The sequence below is a fragment of the Arachis hypogaea genome, chromosome 1 (assembly GCF_003086295.3).
Source record: "Arachis hypogaea cultivar Tifrunner chromosome 1, arahy.Tifrunner.gnm2.J5K5, whole genome shotgun sequence".
Taxonomy (NCBI): Eukaryota; Viridiplantae; Streptophyta; class Magnoliopsida; order Fabales; family Fabaceae; genus Arachis; species Arachis hypogaea.
Window position 1 is genome coordinate 50674869 of NC_092036.1, and position 24677 is coordinate 50699545.

A 24677-nucleotide genomic window follows, 5' to 3' on the forward strand; every position below is an offset into this window, starting at 1 on the left:
AAAGTGTTTACTACCTTGGTCAAGGTAGCCACAAATTCTAGTGTTCCCATTTGTATTTCTCTTTGCCCTTGAAGTAATAAAGTGAGAGAATCATCCATTGGAGCTTGGGGTGGATAGGAGGGTTCATTGTTTTGGAGAAAGAATTCATAATAGGAAGATTGTTCTTCTTGGTGGAAATATGGAGATGGTGTGTATTGAGGTGATTCTTGGGAGTAATTGGATTGGAATTGTGGTGGCTCTAAGGATTTTCTTACATAATGGTCACAAGGATAAGGTAAGGGTGATTGGTTATATGATGAATATGGATCATATGAAGGTATTTGGTAGAGAGGGGCTTGTGAGTATGGTTGATGGCTATGTTGAGGATGAGGCTCATAGGCATATGATGGTGGTTGTTGATAGTCACAAGGAGGTTCACCATAGCCATTGAATTGACATGCATTAGGATGGGAATTATACCTATAAGAAACCGGATGAGGTTGTTGCCATGAAGAGTGATAAATTCCTTGAGGCTCCTCCCATCTTGGATTGTTCCATCCTTGATGCACATTCTCATTGAAATTCCCATTTCCTACAACATAATTTGAACCAAACTCATAGCCAAAGGGGTGAGAATTCATAGTGAAAAGAGAAAAATAAGAACAAAACTAATAAGAAACAAAGAGAGATAAAGTCCTACAACTAGCAAGCCAACCAAAAATCAAGATATTTACAATATTAACATATTCACAATAACCAATAACAAGGCACACATTTGCAATTCCACGCAACGGCACCATTTTGATGAACGAAAATTGTTTATCGGTAAAGAATTTCACAAATGAAATCTCGTTACAAGTATAGTTCTAAACCAACAAACAATTCCTCAATAAAAAATTTTGTTTGTCACAAGTACAAACCCCAATAAAAATAAACTGAAGTATTTAAACCTCGGGTCATCTCTCAAGGAATTGCAGGGAAGTGTTCTTGTTATTGGTTATGGGACAAGTATTTTTGGGTTTTTGAATAAGAGACAAGAAAAGTAAATAAAGCTCAAATGATAAAAAGGTCTTGACAAATGTTGATGGTTAAGGATCTTTATCCTTGTCATAACCACAACATGATAATTGCAAGGATCAATCTCATTAAGTCATCCTCTAACAAGTAAAGGAAAGTCAAATGAGATACATTAATCCTAATCCATAAGTACCAACCACCTTACTAATGGACTTAGTGGGAGCTAGAGTCAAGGATACCAATCATCAATCACTTGGACATTAGCAACTCAAGTTCACCTAAATTATCATCCCAAGCCAAGAATAGAAAAATTTACACTAAAATCCAACCAAGCATTTATCAGACACTTAGAAGGCATAAAAGAAAAGCAAGATAAAATTGCAAGAAATGTAAATCTACAACTACTCAAGCAAGGAAATAACAGCAAATCAATTAAACAAGAGGAACATAAAACATGAAATTGCATTAAAGGAAATTAAAATAAAAAAAAGTGCTTAAACATAAAAGAGGCATATAAAGGAAAATTAACAAGAGAATTGAGAAGAAAAAAGGTATAAGAACAAGAATTTGTAAGGAAGACAAGACGAAAACAAGAAATTAAACCTAGATCTAAAGAGAGAGCTTGTCTCTCTAGAATTCTATCCTAAAAAATGATGAAAACTCCAAACTAACACTACTTTGTTCATTCCCCTTAAATTCTTGGGTTCAATAGCATCAGAAATGAGTTGTATTGGGTCCAAAATGAGCTAGAAATTGCTAGCCATGAGGTGCTCAAAATGGCCCCCGCTGATCATGCAATGCGTGTGCATAGAATGACATGTACGCATCCTTAAAGGCCAGGAAACTATAACAAATTTTATATCATTTTGAAGCCCCGGATGTTAGCTTTCCAACGCAACTAGAACCGCCTCATTTGGATCTATGTAGCTCAAGTTATAATCGATTAAGTGCGAAGAGGACAGGATTGACAACTTAGTAGTTCCTTCATTTCTTCATGAGTTCTCCATTTTTACATGCTTTTTCTTCATTCCGTCAATCCAATCTTTGCCTTCTAAACCTGAAATCACTTAACAAACATATCAAGGCATCGAATAGAATCAAGGTGAATTTAATTTAGCTATTTTAAGACCTAAAAACATGTTTTCACTCTTAAGCACAGTTTAAGGAGAATTTATACAACCATGCTATTTTAGTGATTAAATGTGGGAAAAGTTGATAAGATCCCCTATATTCAATACAAGATAAACCACCAAATTGGGGTTTATCAGGCAGGAATGCATCATTTGCATATGTTTGAATTGCTTGGGTGTGCCTATTTATTTTGAATTGCTATATCATATATGCTATATTACCTGATTATGTGCTACTTGTTCTACTTGTACCTTAATTGTGCATTACTTGTCTGTATTGCTTCTATTTGTACAACTGAGAGGTCCCTCATACTGGTGTCAGTGGACGCTAAGGGCTGTTCTTGATGAGATGAATTGATGATGCGATTGAATGATGATGATGATTAAAAATGAGATAATTTGAGCTCCCTGGGTAGACGTAGTGAAGTGAATTCACTTGCTCCAGGTGAGGATATGATGTATTGATATATAATTGATGGGACAAAACAACTGGTAATGATTTTGTTTATGATTCTAATTCTGGTTCGTGGAAGGGTTAGATAGTTGGGAAGCATGAGAAATATGAGTTAGATTTAGCATTCCCTTATGACAATTGCCTACTTATGGATTAGCGAGAACATAGGGTGAATATTTGGTGAAAGGAAGTTTAGGATGCTTAGTGAGTTTTTTATTGCAGTGCATTGTATTTATTTGGCACTTTTATCGTACTGGGAACCCATGGGTCGGGGGGTTCTCATTCTGTATATATCTCTTATTTTTCAGATACAGGTCTAGGTGCTCAAAAGTGAGCTGTGGTTCGTCTGAGAGACGGCGAAGATCTTTATATTCTCTACTTTATATTTTGCTTAGAATCTCTCCACCTTTATTTTGAAAAGATTATATTATGTATTGAACTCTTTTGAATTTGCCTATATAGGCTCTTATGTTTCTTTTGGGAGAGACTAGGAGATACTGTTGTCAACTATTTTCATATTGTACCCTAGCCGGCCTAAACTTCGCAGGTTGCGACTAGTGGCTATTTACTTATGTTATATATATATATCTATCTGTTATCTATCTCTTAATCTCCTTTATGCCTTCATCAGTATATCGCTTTCTACTTCATGTTTTATCTTTTTGTTGTCGAAACGTGAGTGATACGTCTTCGCGATTTTATTTTTTTACCCTTTTCAGGCTTCTCGCTTAATATTCCCTTCAATTATACTTATAGTTATGAATAAAAAATTTACCCAAGAGTCGTACCACCGTAATATCATTGACTTATGACTCGAGCATAAGAATTTGAATATTATGGTATTACAATGATCATATTAACTATATAGTACTCTAATTAATTAATGAACATATTAATTATTATACTTTTTAATATACTAATGATAAAAAGGAATTACATATTTAATGAGTACTATATTTTATAACTGACAAATAATAATTAAAATAAGTAAAAAATAAAAGAAAATAACATAAATTAAACAACAAAATAATAAATTGCTAACAATAATGTTGAGACTTTTATTCCAAAATCTATATACTCAATTACAAAAATCAAAAGCATGAAAAATCACTCATAAATTTCAATTGGACATTTTACTTCCTTTCTTTTTCTTTTCCCACATACTTTATAGACTTTTTCTTTTTTATTTTTTTTAATTTATTTGTTTTCGTGATATGAAATTCATGAATTTGTAGAAACCAAAGAAGTTATCTCGAATAGCACCATAAAATCCATCTTCTTATAAAGAATGACAATGCTATGTTATTTTGAATTTAACTGGTACAAGAAATGATATTCTTGTTGTAAAATATGCCTATGGAACAATATTTATGCCACTATTTGATGTTGCTTCTAAAAAATTTCGTAGTCTTTTTCCTCCTAATTCAAAAAAAAGTCATTTTTTTCTTTAGGTTTGGAAACAAAATTAGAGGTAAAGCCTAGCACCTCAGTTTTATTGTTTAATTTTTTTAACCTCATGTCAAAACATCACGTCACGTTATTGAAACATCAACGCTGAGAAGAGAGGAGAAAAGAAAAGAACAACTAATTAGATATTTTAAGAGCGAAATTAGAATATAAAAAAATTCAATTATATATATATATATATATATATATATATATATATATATATATATATATATATATCAATTCGTATAAAATATACATTAGAATACAAAAATACAGTTTAAAAATAATTTTAATATACTCAAATATATAATTGCTTATTCAAAAGTAGATTTTTTGTGTGTATACAGTATTTTTTAAAATAAATAAATCTATTGTATATAAATATTATCAATTATAATTACCTTTGTTATTTCTTAGAAATCAAGGTGGTGGATATAATTTATCAATCAATCAAAATGCAAAGTTATAAAACTATTAAAAAAATACTACTTTTCGTTATTAAATTATCGAGGTTTCTTTTATTTTTCTACTATATTTTTTTATTTAAAATACCATATCCTCTTTAATGTTATTATAAAATGATACTCTCATCAATTATTTAATATTTATCATCATGAGCATATTAAATATCTATTACTCTAATTAATTAATAAACATTTTAATTATTATACGTTTTAATATACTCAAGATAAAAAAAATTACATATTTAATGAGTACAATTTTTTATAACTGAAAAATAATAATTAAAATAAGTAAAAAAAGAAAATAACATAAATTAAACAACAAAATAATAAATTGCTAACAATAATGTTGAGACTTTTGTTCCAAAATCTAATATACTCAATTAAAAAAATCAAAAGCGGTAAAAATCACACATAAATTTCAATTGGACATTTGATCTCCTTTCTTTTCCAACATACTTTATGGACTTCGTATTTTTTATTTATTTATTTATTTATTTTTTTGTGATATGAAGTTCTTGAATTTGTAGAAATCAAAGAAGTTATCTCGAATAGCACCATAAAATTTATCTTCTTATAAAGGATGACAATGCTATGTTATTTTGAATTTAACCGGCATAGGAAATGATCTTGCTGTTGAAAAATATGGCTATGGAACAATGTTTATGCCACTATTTTGATGTTGCTTCAAAAAAATTTCATAAAGTCTTCTCTCTCGAAATTAAAAAAAAAAAAGTCATTTCTTCCTTTAGCTTTGGAAACAAAATTAGAATAACCAACAGGTAAAGCTAAACACCTCATTTTTGTTGTTCAATTTCTTTAACCTCATGTTAGAACATCACGTCACGTTATTGAAACATCAACGCTGAAGGGAGAGAAGAGAAGAAAAAAACAAATAATTAGATATTTTGAGAGCGAAAATAGAGTATAAAAAATTCAATTATATTAAATATATATATATATATATATATATATATATATATATCAGTAATCCGTATAATATATACATTAGAATATAGAAATACAGATTAAAATTAATTTTAATGTACTCAAATATGTAATTGCTTATTCAATAGCTGATTTTTGCTATGCACACATTATTTCTTAAAATAAATAATTCTATTCTATATAAATATTCACAATTATAATTACCTTTCTTATTTCTTAGAAATAAAAATTGTGGATATAATTTCTCAATCAATCAAAATGCGATGTTATAAAACTGTTAAAAAATACTACTTTTTGTTATTAAGTTATTGAAGTTTTTATTTTTATTTTTGGCGCATATATTTTTGGTTTAAAATACCATATCCTCTTTAATGTTATTATAAAATAATACTCTCATCAATTATTTAATATTTATCATCATGAACATATTAACTATATAGTACGCTAATTAATTAATAAACATATTAATTATATGATACTTTTTAATATACTCATGATAAAAATAAATTACATATTTAATGAGTACTATATTTTATAACTGAAAAATAATAATTTAAATAAGTAAAAAAAAAAGAAAATAACATAAATTAAACAATAAAATAATAAATTGCTAACAATAATGTTGAGTGTAAAACTCGGTTAATTAATGAATGAATAACCTACAAATTAAAATTTGTTCTTGAAAATTAGACATATGATTTTTATTGGCTTAATATGAAAGAGAAAATTAAAACGAGAATTTCGACACTAATTTTAAAGAATTCGGCCCAAAATTGAGCCAAATGGACCAAACCGGACCAACTGGGCCCGTATTGGGCCCTTGCCCCAAACCATTACACCAAATTAAGTGAGCCACAGCTCACTCTTCCTCCCGTCTCATGGAAGCACGCTACGAAGGCAGCAAGAGGGAAGAAGAGAGTTCCAATTTCACAAACCTAGCTTGATCTTCAACTCTTTGTAACTTTTGATTTGGAGTTTCGATCGCTGCACCGTTTGCGGCCACGCGACTGCGGCGTCGAACTCTACAAAGCTTACAAATTTATTTTTGAGGTAAGTCACGATTTTATTTCTGATTCCTCATCCCTTGAATTCAAAATTTAGTGGGTAAAGTGTTGAGATTTTTGAGTTTTGATGTTATAGGATCCAATTAGCTTAAAGGAAAAAGCTTATTCTTGCCTCCTTGATCCTTGTCTATGATAAGAATCTCAACCCTAAGTCAAATACATGAGTTGTGGTGATTAGATATTGAGTTTGTATGGATGGATGCATATTATGTGTGTTAGGTAAGGTATATATGTAAATAGATTGGAGTTTGATGGAGATTTTGAGAGTTTGAAGTGATTTACAAGCTGAAAATCTGATATTGGAGGTGTTGGAGCCTTGAAAATTGAGGAAGAGTTGAATTGGAGGTGCTCCAGGGTAAACGCGGAATCGACCAATGTATGGTTTCAGTTTCCTGTATCTAAAATATAATGTAATGTGAAAACTTAGGCTAGTGACCCTAGGATAGGATTTTAAAATATTGATGTAGTTGTTGGATGATATGGATTAAGTTGAATATATGAATAATGGTTGATTGGTTGTGAGTGGTGCTAATTATTGATAAAGCATGTATGGTTATGAGTAATATGGATGATATGCCTAATTATTGGTAAGGTTGAAGTTCTTGTTGATGAGTATGAAGATTGTAGGTGATATTGATATGTATATATATTGATTGATGAAATTGAACATTTATTTAAAAATTGATATGGGAAATGTTGATTATGAATTGAATTTATTGAATTTAGATTTGGTTAAAAGTGGAAGAATTGGTGGGTTGAGGAATGAATGGGAAGTAGGAATATTCTTGATGTGAGTGGCTGAGTTTTGGTTGGTTTAAAAGGGTTTTGGAAGTTTTGTGTTTTGAAAATTGGAGGTTTTTGCAAATTTTGTGAAAATAGTGGTTTTTGGCCCGACTTTGAAGGAGCATAACTTGGTTTACAGACCCTCGATTTGTGTCACATTTATTTAGAAATGAAATTGGGTCCAAGATGTTTATGCCATTTGAAGAACGGTAGAAAAATGTTTTAAAATGAGGAAGATATGCTGGATTAAAGTTTGGTGTGCAAAGCTAAGCATTCAGGACTTAGCAGCTTTTTCAGGGTTCTGCTAAGTTCGCGTACACGAGATGCCTGCGTAACGCGACTAATGGCTACTGCCTTAAGGTCTCGCATACGCATGGTGTGGGTCGCGTACACGAGAATGGTATTTTTGAGGTTGCGTACGTGACCACCTATCGCGCGACGCGAGAAGCCCAACTTGGCCAGGGTGCATACGCGAGAAGGAACACGCGATGTGAGCAAGAAGCCGCGTACACGAGCCCTTGTTTCTCAGCAACTATGATTTTTGATTTTAATGCATTCCTCCAGGGTTCAAAACCCTGTTTTCCATTGTTTAAAGCCTAATAGGTGGTTAGAGCGTTATGAAGACTAGTGATAAACCACTATTTTATGGTTTATCTTGTGTTTAATTGAGTGGTTTCATCAACTCTTTGCCCATTTATTCATATGAACTGCATGACATTACAATCCCTTCCTAAGTTTGTTCTATAGTTGAAAACTTGATTCCTAAGAGATCTTTAATTTGTGTATTTTAATTCTCCTTTATACCATTCGATGCTGTGATCTGTGTGTTAAGTGTTTCAGGCTTTACATGGCAGGAATGGCTTAGAGAATGGAAAGGAAGCTTGAAAAAATAGAAGGAACACAAGAAACTAAGGAGATGACCAGCGAGCATCAATGCGCGCGCATGGCTCACGCGAGCGCGCGGAATAGAGAAGTCGCAGCGACGCGTGCGCGTGCCTGACGCGTACGCGCGGATTGGAGTCTGCACAAATGACGTGCACGCGTGGACGACGCGGACGCGCGACAAGGAAAATCGCCGAATGACGCGCACGCGTGACCGACGCGTACGCGTGACATGCGCGATATGCAGAAATAACAGAAAACGCTGGGGGCAATTTCGGGCCGAGTTTTGACCCAGTTTTCGGCCCAGAAACATAGAATAAAGCCAGGAAGTGTGTAGAGACTCAACACACACATCAACACATTCCCATTAGGATAGTTTTAGGATCTTAGATCAGAATCTAGAAAGAAATTACTCTTCTTCTAGGTTCCCTTTACATTCATAGTTTATTAGTTCTATGCTTTTTGCTTTGGATATTGAAGAGTTATCACCTCCGTTGAAGATACTATTCTAGTTTGTTTCCTTACTTGCTCTTTTATTTATTCCACATTCTTAATTCTTGTTTAAAGTGGTAATTGGATTATTTTTATGGATTGTTGATACAGAGGATTACTTTTATTTTTTAATTAAATTTCAGTTTCTATTTTATCTAATTTATTATGTCTTCTTATATTTTTCTGAGTATTATATTCATGACCATGGAGTAGATTCCCTACTTGACATGGGGGTTGATTAAAAGGAGACACTTGAGTTGGAAGGCTTAAGTGAAGATTAAACTGGAAGTTGTTGGCTAGTTCTGTATTTACCAACGCTAGACCTTCCCAAGGGAGAGGACTAGGATTTGTGAATAAGAGTTAGGTCAATCACTTGACTTTTCTTTATTTAGTAAGGGTTAACTAAGTAAAAACAACAACCTTTTTGATACTACACCTAAGAGATCCCAACAAGGATAGAACTTCAAATTAATCACTCCCCCAGTCAAGGCTTCTTTTTATTTGGACTATTAATAATCATTCTTAGTTTTTATTTCTTTAATTTACGACTATTTAGTTGCTCATTATCCAAACTCAAACTCTCTTGAAAACCCCTAATTAATAAATTAGCATTCTCTCTGCAACTCGTTAGGGGACGACCTGGGACTCATACTCCCAGTATTTTTATTTTTAAATTTCGTGACAGCTCTTTTAAATTGATACGGGGAATCTTCATTGGCTAAGAGCTATATTCTTGCAACGCTGTTTTCTCTATAAACTTTTAATCGGTGATTTTTCTGTCACGTCAATTTTTGACGCCGTTGCCGGGGAATAGCAACAGTGTGCTAATTTATTGGTTGGATTTTTATTTTATTTGCATTTTATTTTATTTTATTTTATTACCATGAGCTGTATGTCTCTTTCATTGAATGACGCGTTCACTACCTGATCCGAGTCCACCCGTATTTGATCCTGAAATTGAAAGAACTATCTCACGTATAAGGCAAGCTCGTCGTCGGTTAGTGCTTTTTGAGGACGAATTTGAAACGTCATTTAAGGAAGAAACAGACTCCCTTTCTACTGATTCTGTTTATTTGAACGCAGAGGACATGGCAGCTCCCAGGAGGATTACTCTTTATGAGGCAGGAGCTCCAAATTTTACATTACCACCTTTCCAAGCGTGTAATCCAAATCTGGGTGCATATATTGAACTGAAGACTGCACTAATTAATCTACTGCCGAAGTTTCACGGCCTACCTGCTCAAGAGCCTCTCAAGCACCTCAGAGATTTTTAGACAGCCTGTTCGACTGTTAGGCGTAACGGTGCATCTGAGACTTCTATTTTGCTAGCCACTTTCCCGTTTTCTCTGGAGGGAAAGGCGAGGGAATGGTACTACACTCAACCTGAAGCAGTTGTTACTAACTGGGAGATACTTAGGAGAGAATTCCTAGAAAAATACTTTCCAGCTAAAGGTACTGATAGACTAAGGAAATAGATGACCAGCTTAGAGCTCTTTGCGGCTTTATGAGTAAAAGGAAATTGACTCGCACTCAGAGCTGGTATGCGAGGCTCAATGAGGTATCACACTTCAATTTGAAGTGCAAGGATTGGTGTCAAGCTCAATTGAAAGGATCTCGGAAGCTGTTTAGTCATTGCAGTGAGAATTTAGATTACTTACCACCCGATTGGAAAAATGCAGATCAAGACAAAGACGAGTGTAAAAGTAAAGTTTGGGATCCTGGAATCTATTCTGACATTCAACACCCCGGGAGCCTTGAAACCTGTTTAAAACTGCTCAAAGGCTTTACATGCCTTGTTTGGGACCCCCGGAAGCTATTGGCATTCCAAACATTGGTGGAGATTTCTGGATGAATTCAAGCACAAGCCACCATAACAGGAAGTTCATCAAATGTCCAACTTAAGGACTTTAACTAAAAGTGCTAGGTGGGAGACAACCCACCATGGTATGATCGTTCCTTTTTCAGTTTAGTCTGTTTTTGAATTTTGATTGAATCTGGAATTATGCATAGCATTCACTGCATTCTACATACTGCATAAAAAAAGAAAGAAAAAAAATTAAGCCCACGCGAGCGCGCAGGCCACGCGTGGGTGTGGAATGGAAATCGGCGTAAGGATCCAACGCCCAAAAAGTTGGGCTGGAATCGTGCGGCCAGTGTGTGTTTAGCACAAAACGGCCCACGCGTTCGCGTCCTTGACGCGAACACGTCACTTGCACAACACTCATCCAACACGAAAGCGTGAGCGACGCGTCCACGTTGCGTGGATATTATGAACCCCTAAATGAAAATAGAGAGTTGCGCCAAAACGATGTTGGAACTGAGCGTCTAGCACAATTCACAGTGATGCGTTCGCGTGCCTCACGCGTCCGTGTCACTCATCTTTTACCCAACTTACGCGATCGCATCCATCACGCACCCGCGTCATACCCTTTTCACCCTAATCACGCAATCGCGTGGATTTGAATCCACTAAACTAACCCACGCGAAACCCTACCTGTCGCACCCCCATTCCTCCCCCTTCTCCTTCCTTCTCTGCAGCCCCCTCCCTCCTCTGTAACCACAACCGCCGCGCCCACTACCCCCAGCCACCCAGACCACCCCGCGACACCCCCCTCTCTTCTCTCTTCCCTTCTTCTCCTCCCTCACCTCCCTTCCTTCTCACCCACCCTATCTCCGCCACTGAACCCTACCCAAGCACCACCACCGCGCCGCCTACCTAAACCACCACCACAGCGCCGCCTCCCACCTCCGACCACCACCACAGCCCCAACCCCTCGCCCCCTTCTTCTCCTTCACCATACACCAGCCCCACAAACACAACCCTCCGCCGTTCTTGATTACCTGCTAGGATGTGGTTAGGTAGCTAGGATGTGGTTAGTGGATTTAGGCCTGATAATTACGCCGTTCTTGATTACCTGCTTTATCTATTTCGCAATTTTGATCTGGCTGTGATAATATTTTTGTTTATATGCTGTTCTTCCATGTTTCATGCTGCTGTTACACTGTTCTTTCATGATCATGTTATTTGTGTCTCTTTGCAGCATTATTTATTTTTATATAAACTAATTTTTCTTGCTGTTTATTTCCTGGGAACACCCAATTTTAGGCGGAATGCTGCCCAATTTTCTGCAAAATGTTTTATTCTACCCCATTCATGTATTGAGTTTGGAAATTTAGTATTTTGCATTACTTGGCTGTGACCAAACCAATTCATGAATGCCCGGGCTAGCATTCCTATTTCTTTTGGTTCCCTGCATGATTAATTGCTTATTGATGATTTCATTCTCCTTTCCCACTTCCTTTATCTATATGAATTATCATCAATAAACTGCAAGCCTTGCTTGAATATGAGTTGATTATTCTTTAAATTGTGAATCTCTTGTTACCTAGGAAACCCAATATCATGCCACTTACTTTAACTTTCTTTTTAATAACTCACTGCTTTCACTTTCTAACTTCCTTTTCACCTATTAACCATTTCAACTTTTTGACTTCTCTTTTTACCTGACTACTTTAACTTTTAACTCAGGGCATGATCACTGTTTTTCCTAATTAACATGACTTCCGCTTATCATATATTTTGGATTGTGATTTATTTTCAGACTTTTCCACTCGAATACAATCCAAAATGCCCACATATTTGACTCATTTCATGCTTCTCATGCTTTTTTGTCCCTCTGTGCTTATATTGCTATTATTCTATTTGCTTACTTGTTTTCTTGCTTTTGTTCTTCATTTTTATCCTGGAATTTCTACTTTTCAGGATGTCTAACCCTCAAAGCAAAGGAAAGGGCAAAGCAACCACTGGCAAAAGGAAAAGAAGCGAATCCTCTATGACTATCCTTGGCATCTTGCATGATGATTCCTGACGGGAGAAGAACTTTACCCCGCAGAAAAAGGCTTATCAGTTAGTACCTGCAGCTGACCCAGTAAAATTTGCAAACAAATACTGTGAGCTGAGGTACCCAGGTTTTGCCACATCCAGGAACCTATACTTGTAAAGGACACTCAAAATTCCAGAAGAACTCAAGCAATACACTTCAGACCAAATTAAACAGAGAGGCTGGTTCTTCCTAGAGAGAAACTTGAATGAGATCAACTCATCCTGGGTCAGAGAATTATACTGTAACTAGTTTAAAACATCCTTGGATGCAGTACAGCTCAGAGGCAAATAAATTCTGGTTACTGAGGAAGCCATAGAAGACATCTTCCAGCTCCCGCCTAAATCAGATCAGCCAGACGGTTACCAAAAGGCTAAGGAAGATATGAGATTCATGAGATTTGACTGGGATGCAGTAAAATGGGCTATAGCTCTTGATCCTACTGTTCCATGGGTCATGGGAAAGAGCACAGTGGTACCTAAGGGAATCTGGCTAATATATCTGAATGATGAGGCTCGACTTTGGCAGCAGATTCTGAGTAACTACGTAATGCCGAGCACTCATGAGACAGAGGTGCCAGCTGCTATGATTACCCTCATCTGGTGTGTGATGGAGGGTAAGGACCTATATCTGCCCCACTTCAACCGGCATTACATAGCCAGGGTCCATGTCAGAGGCACCCTCCCATTTCCATTCCTAATTACTCAGTTGGGTAGCCGAGCTGAGGTACCCTGGGAAATTACTGATGAAAAGCCATCCGCTGCGGACTGCAGGAAGATCATCCCTCACAGTAGGAAGTTTCAAGCTCTTGGCTACCAACCTCCGTTTCTCCTTGACTCTGCTGAGGCAGTTACATCTTCAGCTGCCCCTTCAGCATCTACTGCCCCAGCTCCATCTACTGCACCCCCACCTGCTCTTGAGCCCGATTTTCTTCTGGTGCACCGACTCTTTGACCGCTTAGACAAGATGGAGCGATAACACCAGCAGTAATATGAAAGGTCTGAGCATCGCAACAGGCGATGTAATGAGAGGTCTGAGCGTCGCCACAACCGATGCTATGAGCACCTCAAGTTGATGATCCGATCCGGTGGCGACATCCCCTCCGAGCCCGACACACCATCAGAGACATCTGAGGAGGATGCAAGCGATCATGAGGAGGAGGCACATACTCCGGCTGCGCAGGCAGCACCTGAGCAAGCTACACCACGCCATGAGGAGCCCCATCCGATACAGCCAGCTGACCCAGAGATCCCTCTACGGACTGAGCCTCCCCTTCAGCAACAGACCCCCTTCCACTCACAGAGACACCGGCAGCCCATCCTTCCAGAGATGACACTTCTTCACACCCAGTTTGAGTGAGCATCGAGGACGATGCTATTATTTAAGTGTAAGGAGGTCTCCATCTCTGGCATATATTTTTTGGTGAACCACTACAGACTCTTATCTTATTTTGTTCATTTTCTGTATTTTATTTGCATATTTTTCTCTTTTTTGCTTTTGCTGTATTTTTGCATTCTGCACTTTGGGCTGTATATATCTTAGATATTTTAGCTTAATTTGCACTTTTTAGTTTACTAGTTATATATTAAGTGGATTAATTAGTATAGTTTGCCCTTTTAGCTTATGATAGTTTGGTTTAATTGGAAATAAAAGGAGTAAACTAGAGACTTTAGCATATCAGAATCAAACAATCCACACACCTTGTATATATAGCATTACATGTTAGTTAGTTAACAACATTTCTTCAAGGAGGAACACTAAGATTTTAAGGGCCACCCTAAGATTTACATTGAGTTGAATGGAAACTCTTGATTTCTACTTGCATGACATACATAACTGATATGTGATTTCTGAGCTTGAGAACACACAGCCCGTGAGTTTTGAGCTTAATTGTATGGTTACATCAAACCATAAATTTCATTCCTGTGTGTTTTGCACTTCTTTTTTATGCTTGCAATCTTTACCTTGTTTTAATCTATATGTCCAATATAGAATATAGATACATACCAAGAGATGATTGAGGCCATTATTTATAATTTTGCTCACTTATCCCAAAAAGCCTACCTTTTTACATCACCCTTGCTAGCCCCCTTGAGCCTTTTTGCCCCTCTTCTATTTTATAACCACATTACTAGCCTTAAGCAGAAAAACAAAATAAAAATCCCAAGTTGAATCCTTGGTTAGCTTAAGATAGATATTGTGTATAGTTTAAGTGTGCGGAGTTTTATAGGAACATGGGATGATAGAAAAAAGGCAAAAAATTAAATTAAATAAGTTATTTGAAAATTTGGGAAGCATGCTCATGTGAAATAAAAATAATTAGATTACCATGTGCATTAAAAAATTACCCCAATGCAATTATAAAGAATCAATGCACATGGGACAAAAAGTCAAAAATAAATTTGGTGCATGAGCATGTAATACAAAAGTGGGAAAATTTGGGTAAGTAGGTAAGAGAACTTTGAAATTATGTAAAGTGTATATGTTAGGTGAGATCTTAGATTAATCAAGAATTCACTTTGTTAGCTCACTTAGCCTTATATGCACACCATTACCTTTACCTTAGCCCCATTACAACCTGGGAAAAGACCTCATAATTTTTGTATGTCTATATTCAATATTTGTTGATTGGTTAGATGAAAAATAAAGTTTTAGAAAGCATGACTAGAAAAGAAGAGAGTGATTAACCCCAAACACTGAGTGACTAGAGAGTAAACACAAAATCCAGTGAGTGTTCAATAGCTCATTCTCATATATCCATGTTTAATTATTAATTGTCTTGCAAGTTGTAAACTATCTTAACTCAACTCAATTGTGACTGTGTGTTAATATGATTTGGCTTTAATTGTACATATATGATTCTTTGAAGATATGAATTAATTTAACTACATGTAAGCTTTATATACAAGTGAATAATAACTAGAATTGCATGACTCATTTAGGTAGCTTACATTTAGAATAGATTGCATTGCATAAGATTCCACCATTTTACCTTTACTCTTTTCTTTTGGGTTTAGCATGAGGACATGCTAATGTTTAAGTGTGGGAAGGTTGATAAACCACTATTTTATGATATATCTTGTGCTCAATTGAATGATTTTACCAATTCTTCACCCACTTATTCATATGAATTTGCATGATTTTACAATTCCTTCCTTATGACATGACATATGAGAAAACATGTTTCCTATGCTTTAAAAATATTAAATTTAATTATCCTTTATTACCATTCGATACCGTGATTTGTGTGTTGAGTACTTTCAGGTTTTATAGGGTAGGAATGACTTAAAGGATGGAAAGGAAACATACAAAAATAGAAGAAAAGCACAAAATGGAGTTTTTGAAGAAACTGGCAGCGACGTGAACGCGTGCCTTGTGCAAACTGGCATTTGCGCGATCGTGTGCATGACGTGAACACGTGACTCGGGAAACACAACTGACGCGGACGCATGACTGACGCGACCGCGTGGAAGAGCAAAACTCCAGATGACGCGACCGCGTGACCCACGCGGACGCGTGACGTGCGCGATCTGTAGAATTCACAGAAGTCGGCCCCAGCGACTTCTGGACCCTTTTTTGGTCTAGATCTAAGCCCAAAGAACACATATTAAAGGCTATAAGTGGGGGAATCCATTCATTCATGAAGACGTCATACAACATACATTCATACATAGTTTTAGGATTTAGATGTAGTTTTTAGAGAGAGAGGTTCTCTCCTCTCTCTTAGGATTAGGATTTATCCTAGGAATTAGGATTAGAATTTAGGATTTCTATTATGTTCAGACTACTTCTCTTCATCACAGGTTCAATGTTCTTTTTATTTTCCCAATTTAACTTATGAACTTTTCCATGTTGGATTTGACTTCTTTTATTAATATTTGAGGTATTTCAGACATATGACTTTTATTTAGTTTCTTATATTCTTGGTTCTAGTTGATTAATTGGTAACTCTTGAGTTATCAAACTCATCGTGAATGATAATTGTTATCTTTGCTGATTGATTTAGATTCCTATAACTCTAGTCTTTCCTCAGGAGTTGACTAGGACTTTAGGTGTTAAATTGATTTATCCACTTGACTTACCTTCATAGTTAGAGGTTGACTGAGTGGGAGCAAAAATATAATTCTCATCACCATTGATGAGGATAACTAGGATAGGACTTCAAGTTTTCATATCTTGCCAATAGTTTTCTTAGCTATTGATTGATTAAATCCTACAATTTGTTTCTCTTGTTCAAACCTTTTCAAAACCCAAAAATACTGTTTTCCATAACCAATAATAAATCATATTTCCCTACAATTCCTTGAGAAGACGACCCGAGGTTTGAATACTTCGGTTTATAAATTTTATTGGGTTTGTTACTTGTGACAACCAAAACGTTTGTAAGAAAGGTATTCTTGTCGGTCTAGAAGCTATACTTACAACGTGATTATATTTGTGAAAATTCTAGATCACGCGAGAGTTTCATTCTTCAGACATCATTGATGAAACTGTAGCTGAAGTTCACCAAGAAGAGGTAGAAGAGAAGCACTTGGAGCAAGGTCCAAGTGTGGGGACACCCTCTGAACATAATGAGGACACTTTGCCATTATCAATAACCCCGGATGATCCAGAGCCTAGCCATGAGCAGAGATCAGAATTGAAGCCCCTTCTTCCACACCTCAAGTATGCTTACCTTGAGGAAAATCAGAAGTTCCCAGTTATCATTACAAGAACACTAACTTTCCAACAGGAGGAGGAGCTGCTCAGTGTGCTGAGGCAACACAAGAAAGCAATTGGGTGGAGTGATGACAAGTTATCATATGCTAGCTTTGCAAGCATTTTTCACTTGTTTCATTAGGTTTTATGCATTTTCTTGCATTGTAAATAAGTAATTTGGAGAGAAATTGCATGGTTTTGTTGAATCAATCAACCATCCTTTATTTGACACTAAATCATGAGGTTTAAGCTAAAATTAATTGAGTTTTGAATGAATTTTAAACCTTGTGAATTTGGTGATACTTTGATTGGTTGTTTTGATTACTTGTAGGTGACGAAAAGAAGAAAATAGGAAAGTGTAGCCTAAGAAGCGTGGCCTAAGGAAGAGAAAATCATGACACATTGAAGAGGGAAAGCCATAGCGCTCTCTCCTAGAGCTCAGAGCTCTCTAAAGGAGCGCTACTCAAGGCCAAGGAAGCAAAGTGGTGCACGAAATTGTGATCTCTAATAATGGCATTCAACCTGGTATGCACGTTTATAACTCAGCACTTTCTTCACAACTTCGCACAACTAACCAGCAAGTGCACTGGGTCGTCCAAGTAATAAACCTTACGTGGGTAAGGGTCGATCCCACGGAGATTGTTGGTATGAAGCAAGCTATGGTCATCTTGAAATTCTCAGTTAGGCGAATAATAAATAGTTATGGAGTTTTCGAATAATAATAATAAATGAAACATAAAATAAAGATAGAGTTACTCATGTAATTCAATGGTAGGAATTTCAGATAAGTGTATGGAGATGCTGTGTTCCTTCTGAATCTCTGCTTTCCTACTACTTTTATCCAATCATTCTTACTCCTTTCCATGGCAAGCTGTATGTAAGGCATCACCGTTGTCAATGGCTACATCCCATCCTCTCAGTGAAAATGGTCCAAATGCTCTGTCACAACATGGCTAATCATCTGTCGGTTCTCGATCATGTCGGAATAGAATCAATTGATTCTTTTGCGTTTGTCATCACGCCCAACAATCGCGAGTTTGAAGCTCGTCACAGTCATTCAATCCCTGAATCCTACTCGGAATACCACAGATAAGGTTTAGACTTTTCAGATTCTCATGAATACTGCCATCAATTCTGATCAAGGAATCCAAGAGATATGCGCCCGGTCTAAGGTAGAACGGAAGTGGTTGTCAGTCACGCGTTCATAGGTGAGAATGATGATGAGTGTCACGGATCATCATATTCATCATGTTGAAGTGCAACGAATATCTTAAAACATGAATAAACTGAATTGAATAAAAAATAGTAGTAATTGCATTAAAACTCGAGGTACAGTAGAGCTCCACACCCTTAATCTATGGTGTGCAGAAACTCCACCGTTGAAAATACATTAGTGATGAAGGTCCAGGCATGGCCGAATGGCCAGCCCCCAAAATGTGATATGAATTCGGAAATAGGGAGAAGGACCAAATGGTCAAGAGACTATATTGTCAAAAGACGTCTAATACAATAGTAAAATGTCCTATTTATACTAGACTAGCTACTAGGGTTTACAGGAGTAAGTAATTGACGCAGAAATCCACTTCTAGGGCCCACTTGGTGTGTGCTTGGGCTGAGATTGAGCTTTACACATGCAGAGGCTTGTTTTGGAGTTGAACGCCAATTTGTAATGTGTTTCTGGCATTCAACTCTGGTTCGTTACGTGTTTCTGGCGTTTGACTCCAGAATGCAGCATGGAACTGACGTTGAGCGCCAGTTTACGTCATCTAATCTTGAATAAAGTATAAACTATTATATATTTCTGAAAAGATCTGGATGTCTACTTTCCATCGCCATTGAGAGCGCGCCATTTGGAGTTCTGTAGCTCCAGAAAATCTATTTTGGGGGCAGGGAGGTCAGAATCCAACAACATCAGCAGTCCTTTGTCAGCCTTTTATCAGAGTTTTGCTCAGCTCCCTCAATTTCAGCTAGAAAATACCTGAAATCACAGAAAAACACAAAAACTCATAGTAAAGTCCAAAAATGTGAATTTAACATAAAAACTAATGAAAACATCCCTAAAAGTAGCTAGATCCTACTAAAAACTACCTAAAAACAATGCGAAAAAGCGTATAAATTATCCGCTCATCACAACACCAAACTTAAATTGTTGCTTGTCCCCAAGCAACTGAAAATCAAAGAGGATAAAAAGAAGAGAATATACTATAAATCCCAAAATATCAATGAATATTAGTTCTAATTAAATGAGCAGGACTTGTAGCTTTTTGCTTCTGAACAGTTTTGGCATCTCACTTTATCCCTTGAAGTTTAGAATGATTGGCATCTATAGGAATTTAGAGTTACAGATAGTGTTATTGATTCTCTTAGTTAAGTATGTTGATTCTTGAACACAGCTACTTTTATGAGTCTTGGCCGTGGCCCTAAGCATTTTGTTTTCCAGTACTACCACCGGATACATAAATGCCACAAACACATGACTGGGTGAACCTTTTCAGATTATGACTCAGCTTTGCTAAAGTCCCCAATTAGAGGTGTCCAAAGCTCTTAAGCACACTCTTTTTGCTTTGGATCACTACTTTAACCACTCAGTCTCAAGCTTTTCACTTGGACCTGCATGCCATAAGCACATGGTTAGGGACAACGTGATTTAGCCGCTTAGGCCTGGATTTTATTTCCTTGGGCCCTCCTATCCATTGATGCTCAAAGCCTTGGATCCTTTTTACCTTTGCCTTTTGGTTTTAAGTGCTATTGGCTTTTTCTGCTTGCTTTTTTTTCTTTCTATTTTTTTTGCCAATTTTTTTCGCAAGCTTTTGCTATTCACTGCTTTTTCTTGCTTCAAGAATCAATTTCATGATTTTTCAGATTATTAATAGCATTTCTCTTTGTTCATCATTCTTTCAAGAGCCAACAATTTTAACATTCATAAACAACAATATCAAAAATATGCACTGTTCAAGCATTCATTCAGAAAACAAAAAGTATTGTCACCACATCAATATAATTAAACTAAATTCAAGGAAAAATTCAAAACTCATGTACTTCTTGTTCTTTTTGTATTAAAACATTTTTCATTTAAAAGAGGTGAAGGATTCATGGACTTATTCATAGCCTTAAGACATAGTTACTACATACTAATGATCATGAAGTAGAGACACAAAACATAAAACAACATATAGCATAAAAATCGAAAAACAGAGAAATAAGAACAAAGAATGAGTCCACCTTAGTGATGGTGGTGCTTTCTTCTTGAAGAACCAATGATGTCCTTGAGCTCTTCTATGTCTCTTCCTTGCCTTTGTTGCTCCTCCCTCATTGCTCTTTGATCTTCTCTAATTTCATGGAGAATGATGGAGTGTTTTTGATGTTCCACCCTTAATTGATCCATATTATAACTCAAGTCTTCTAGAGAAGTGTTGAGTTATTCCCAATAGTTGTTGGAAGGAAAGTGAATCCTTTGAGGCATCTCAAGGATTTCATGGTGATGAGCTTCCTCATGCGTCTCTTGGAATCCATGAGTGGGCTCTCTTGTTTGCTCCATCCTCTTCTTAGTGATGGGCTTGTCCTCTTTAATGAGGATGTCTCCTTCTATGATAACTCCAGCTGAGTAGCATAGATGGCAAATAAGATGAGGAAAAGCTAGCCTTGCCATGGTGGAGGACTTTTCGGCTATTTTGTAGAATTCAAGGGAGATGACTTCATGAACTTCTACTTCCTCTCCAATCATGATGCTATGGATCATGATGGCCCAATCCACAGTAACTTCAGATCGGTTGCTAGTGGGGATGATAGAGCGTTGGATGAACTCCAACCATCCTCTAGCCACAGGCTTGAGGTCCAATCTTCTTAATTGAACCGGCTTGCCTTTGGAGTCTCTTTTCCATTGAGCTCCTTCCACACATATGTCCATAAGGACTTGGTCCAACCTTTGATCAAAGTTGACCCTTCTAGTGTAGGGGCGTGCATCTCCTTGCATCATGGGCAAGTTGAATGCCAATCTCACATTTTTCGGACTAAAATCTAAGTATTTTCCCCGAACCATTATAAGATAATTCTTTGGATTTGGGTTCACACTTTGATCATGGTTCCTAGTGATCCATGCATTGGCATAGAACTCTTGAACCATTAAGATTCTGACTTGTTGAATGGGGTTGGTCAGAACTTCCCAACCTCTTCTTTGGATCTCATGTCGGATCTCCGGATACTCATTTTTCTTGAGCTTGAAAGGGACCTCGGGGATCACCTTCTTCTTGGCCACAACATCATAGAAGTGGTCTTGATGGGCTTTAGAGATGAATCTCTCCATCTCCCATGACTCAGAGGTGGAAGCTTTTGTCTTCACTTTTCCTTTTCTAGAGGTTTCTTCGGCCTTAGGTGCCATCAATGGTTACGGAAAAACAAAAAAAGCTATGCTTTTACCACACCAAACTTAGAATATTGCTCGCCCTCAGGCAAGAGAAGAAAGAATAGATGAAGAAGAAAAAAATATGGAGAAGAGGGAGAGAGGGTTGTGTTTCGGCCAAGGAGGAAAAGATAGGGTTGTGTTGTGTGAAAATGAAGAAGAATGGAGGGGTTTATATAGTGGAGGGAGAGGGAGTAGGTTCGGCTATTTAGGGTGGGTTTGGGTGGGAAAGAGATTTTGAATTTTAAAGGTAGGTGGGTTTTATGGGGAAGAGTGGAAGGATGTGAGTGGTGAAGAAGTGATGGGGAAGAGAGATTGAGGTGATTGGTGAAGGGTTTTGGGGAAGAGTGTTATTGGATTGTATGAAGAGGAGAGAAGGTGAGTTGAGGTAGGTGGGGATCCTGTGGGGTCCCCAAATCCTAAGATGATCCTGTGGGGTCCACAGATCCTGAGGTGTCAAGGATTTACATCCCTGCACTAATGAGGCGTGTAAAATGCCCTTTTTATGCAATCCTGGCATTCAACGCCAGATTGATGCTTGTTTCTGGCGTTGAACACCAGCTTCATGCTTGTTTTTGGCGTTCAACGCCCATTTGCAGCATGTTTCTGGCGTTGAACGCCAGTTCCATGTTTGTTTCTGGCGTTCAGCGCCAGCTCTCCTCAGGGTGCTTTCCTAGCGTTTAAACGCCAGGATGTTGGTTGTTTCTGGCATTCAACGCCAGATCCATGCTCTGTTCTGGCGTTGAATGCCAGCCAGATGCTCCTTACTGGCGTTTAAACACCAGTAAGCCCTTCCTCCAGGGTGTGCTTTTTCTTCTGCTGTTTTTTTTATCCTGTTTTTAATTTTAATATTTATTTTGTGACTCCACATGATCATGAACCTAATAAAACATAAAAGAACAATAAAAGAAAAATAAAATAAGATAAATAAAAATTGGGTTGCCTCCCAATAAGCGCTCCTATAAGGTCACTAGCTTGACAGTGGGCTCTCATGGAGCCTCAAAGGTGATCAGGTCAATGTTGTATACTCCTAACACCAAACTTAGAGTTTGAATGTGGGGATTCAACACCAAACTTAGAGTTTGGCTGTGGCCTCCTAACACCAAACTTAGAGTTTGATTGTGGGGGCTCTGTTTGACTCTGTACTGAGAGAAGCTTTTCATGCTTCCTCTCCATTGTTAAAGAAGAGCACCTTTGGGTCTTAAACACAAGGTAGTCCCCATTCAATTGAAGGACTAATTCTCCTCTGTTAACATCTATCACAGCTCCTGTTGTGGCTAGGAAAGGCCTTCCAAGGATGATGTATTCATCCTCCTCCTTCCTAGTGTCTAAGATTATGAAATCAGCAGGGATGTAAAGGCCTTCAACCTTTACCAACACGTCCTCTACCAATCCATACGCCTGTCTTACTGACTTATCTGCTATTTGTAATGAGAATATGGCAAGCTGTACCTCAATGATCCCCAACTTCTCCATTACAGAGAGTGGCATAAGATTTATGCTTGACCCCAGGTCACACAGAGCCTTTTCAAAGATCATGGTGCCTATGGTACAGGGTATTAAGAATTTACCAGGATCTTGTTTCTTTTGAGGTAAAGTTTGCTGAAACCATGTATCTAGTTCACCAATGAGCAAGGGAGGTTCACCTTCCCAAGTCTCATTACCAAACAACTTGGCATTCAGTTTCATGATAGCTCCTAGATATTGAGCAACTTGCTCTCCAGTTACATCTTCATCCTCTTCAGAGGAAGAATAGTCTTCAGAGGTCATGAAAGGTAGAAGGAGGTTTAATGAAATCTCTATGGTTTCTATATAAGCATCAGGTTCCTTTAGGTCCTCAATAGGGGACTCCTTCTTGCGTGAGAGACGTCCCATGAGGTCTTCCTCATTGGGATTCACGTCCTCTCCTTCTTCCCTCGGTTCGTCCATGTTGATTATGTTAATGGCCTTGCACTCTCTTTTTGGATTCTCTTCAGTATTGCTTGGGAGAGTACTAGGAGGGGTTTCAGTGACTTTCTTACTCAGCTGGCCCACTTGTGCCTCTAAATTTCTGATGGAGGACCTTGTTTCACTCAGGAAGCTTAAAGTGGCCTTAGACAGATCAGAGACTATATTTGCTATGTTAGAGGTTCTCTGCTTAGAATTCTTTGTCTGTTGCTGAGAAGATGATGGAAAAGGCTTGCTATTGCTAAACATGTTTCTTCCACCATTATTAAAGCCTTGTTGAGGCTTTTGTTGATCCTTCCATGAGAAATTTGGATGATTTCTCCATGATGAATTATAGGTGTTTCCATAAGGTTCACCCATGTAATTTACCTCTGCCATTGCAGGGTTCTCAGGATCATAAGCTTCTTCTTCAGAAGATGCCTCTTTAGTACTGTTGGATGCATTTTGCCATCCGTTCAGACTTTGAGAAATCATGTTGACTTGCTGAGTCAACATTTTGTTCTGAGCCAATATGGCATTCAGAGCATCAATTTCAAGAACTCCCTTCCTCTGAGGCATCCCATTATTCACAGAATTCCTCTCAGAAGGGTACATGAATTGGTTATTTGCAACCATTTCAATAAGTTCCTGAGCTTCTGCAAACGTTTTCTTTAGGTGAATGGATCCACCTGCAGAATGGTCCAGTGACATCTTAGAGAACTCAGACAGACCATAATAGAATATATCTATCATGGTCCACTCTGAAAATATGTCAGAAGGACACTTTTTGGTCATCTGCTTGTATCTTTCCCAAGCTTCATAGAGGGATTCACCATCTTTTTGCTTGAAGGTCTAAACATCCACTCTAAGCTTGCTCAGCTTTTGAGGAGGAAAGAATTTAACCAAGAAGGCTATGACCAGCTTATCCCAAGAGTCCAGGCTATCCTTAGGTTGTGAGTCCAACCATGTTTTAGCTCTGTCTCTTACAGCAGAACGAAAAAGCATGAGCCTGTAGACTTCAGGATCTACTCCATTAGTCTTAACAGTCTCACAGATCTGCAATAACTCAGTTAAAAATTGGTAGGGATCTTCTGATGGAAGTCCATAAAACTTG

General features: G+C 37.3%; 1 non-coding gene across 1 annotated transcript; it reads left to right on the plus strand.

The window, feature by feature from the left end:
* The first annotated feature begins 24332 nt into the window (after nucleotides 1-24332).
* On the plus strand, nucleotides 24333-24436 carry LOC112715941 (small nucleolar RNA R71). Its single transcript, XR_003160072.1, has one exon. It is a non-coding gene; the product is annotated as a small nucleolar RNA R71 (small nucleolar RNA).
* Nucleotides 24437-24677: the final 241 nt, after the last annotated feature.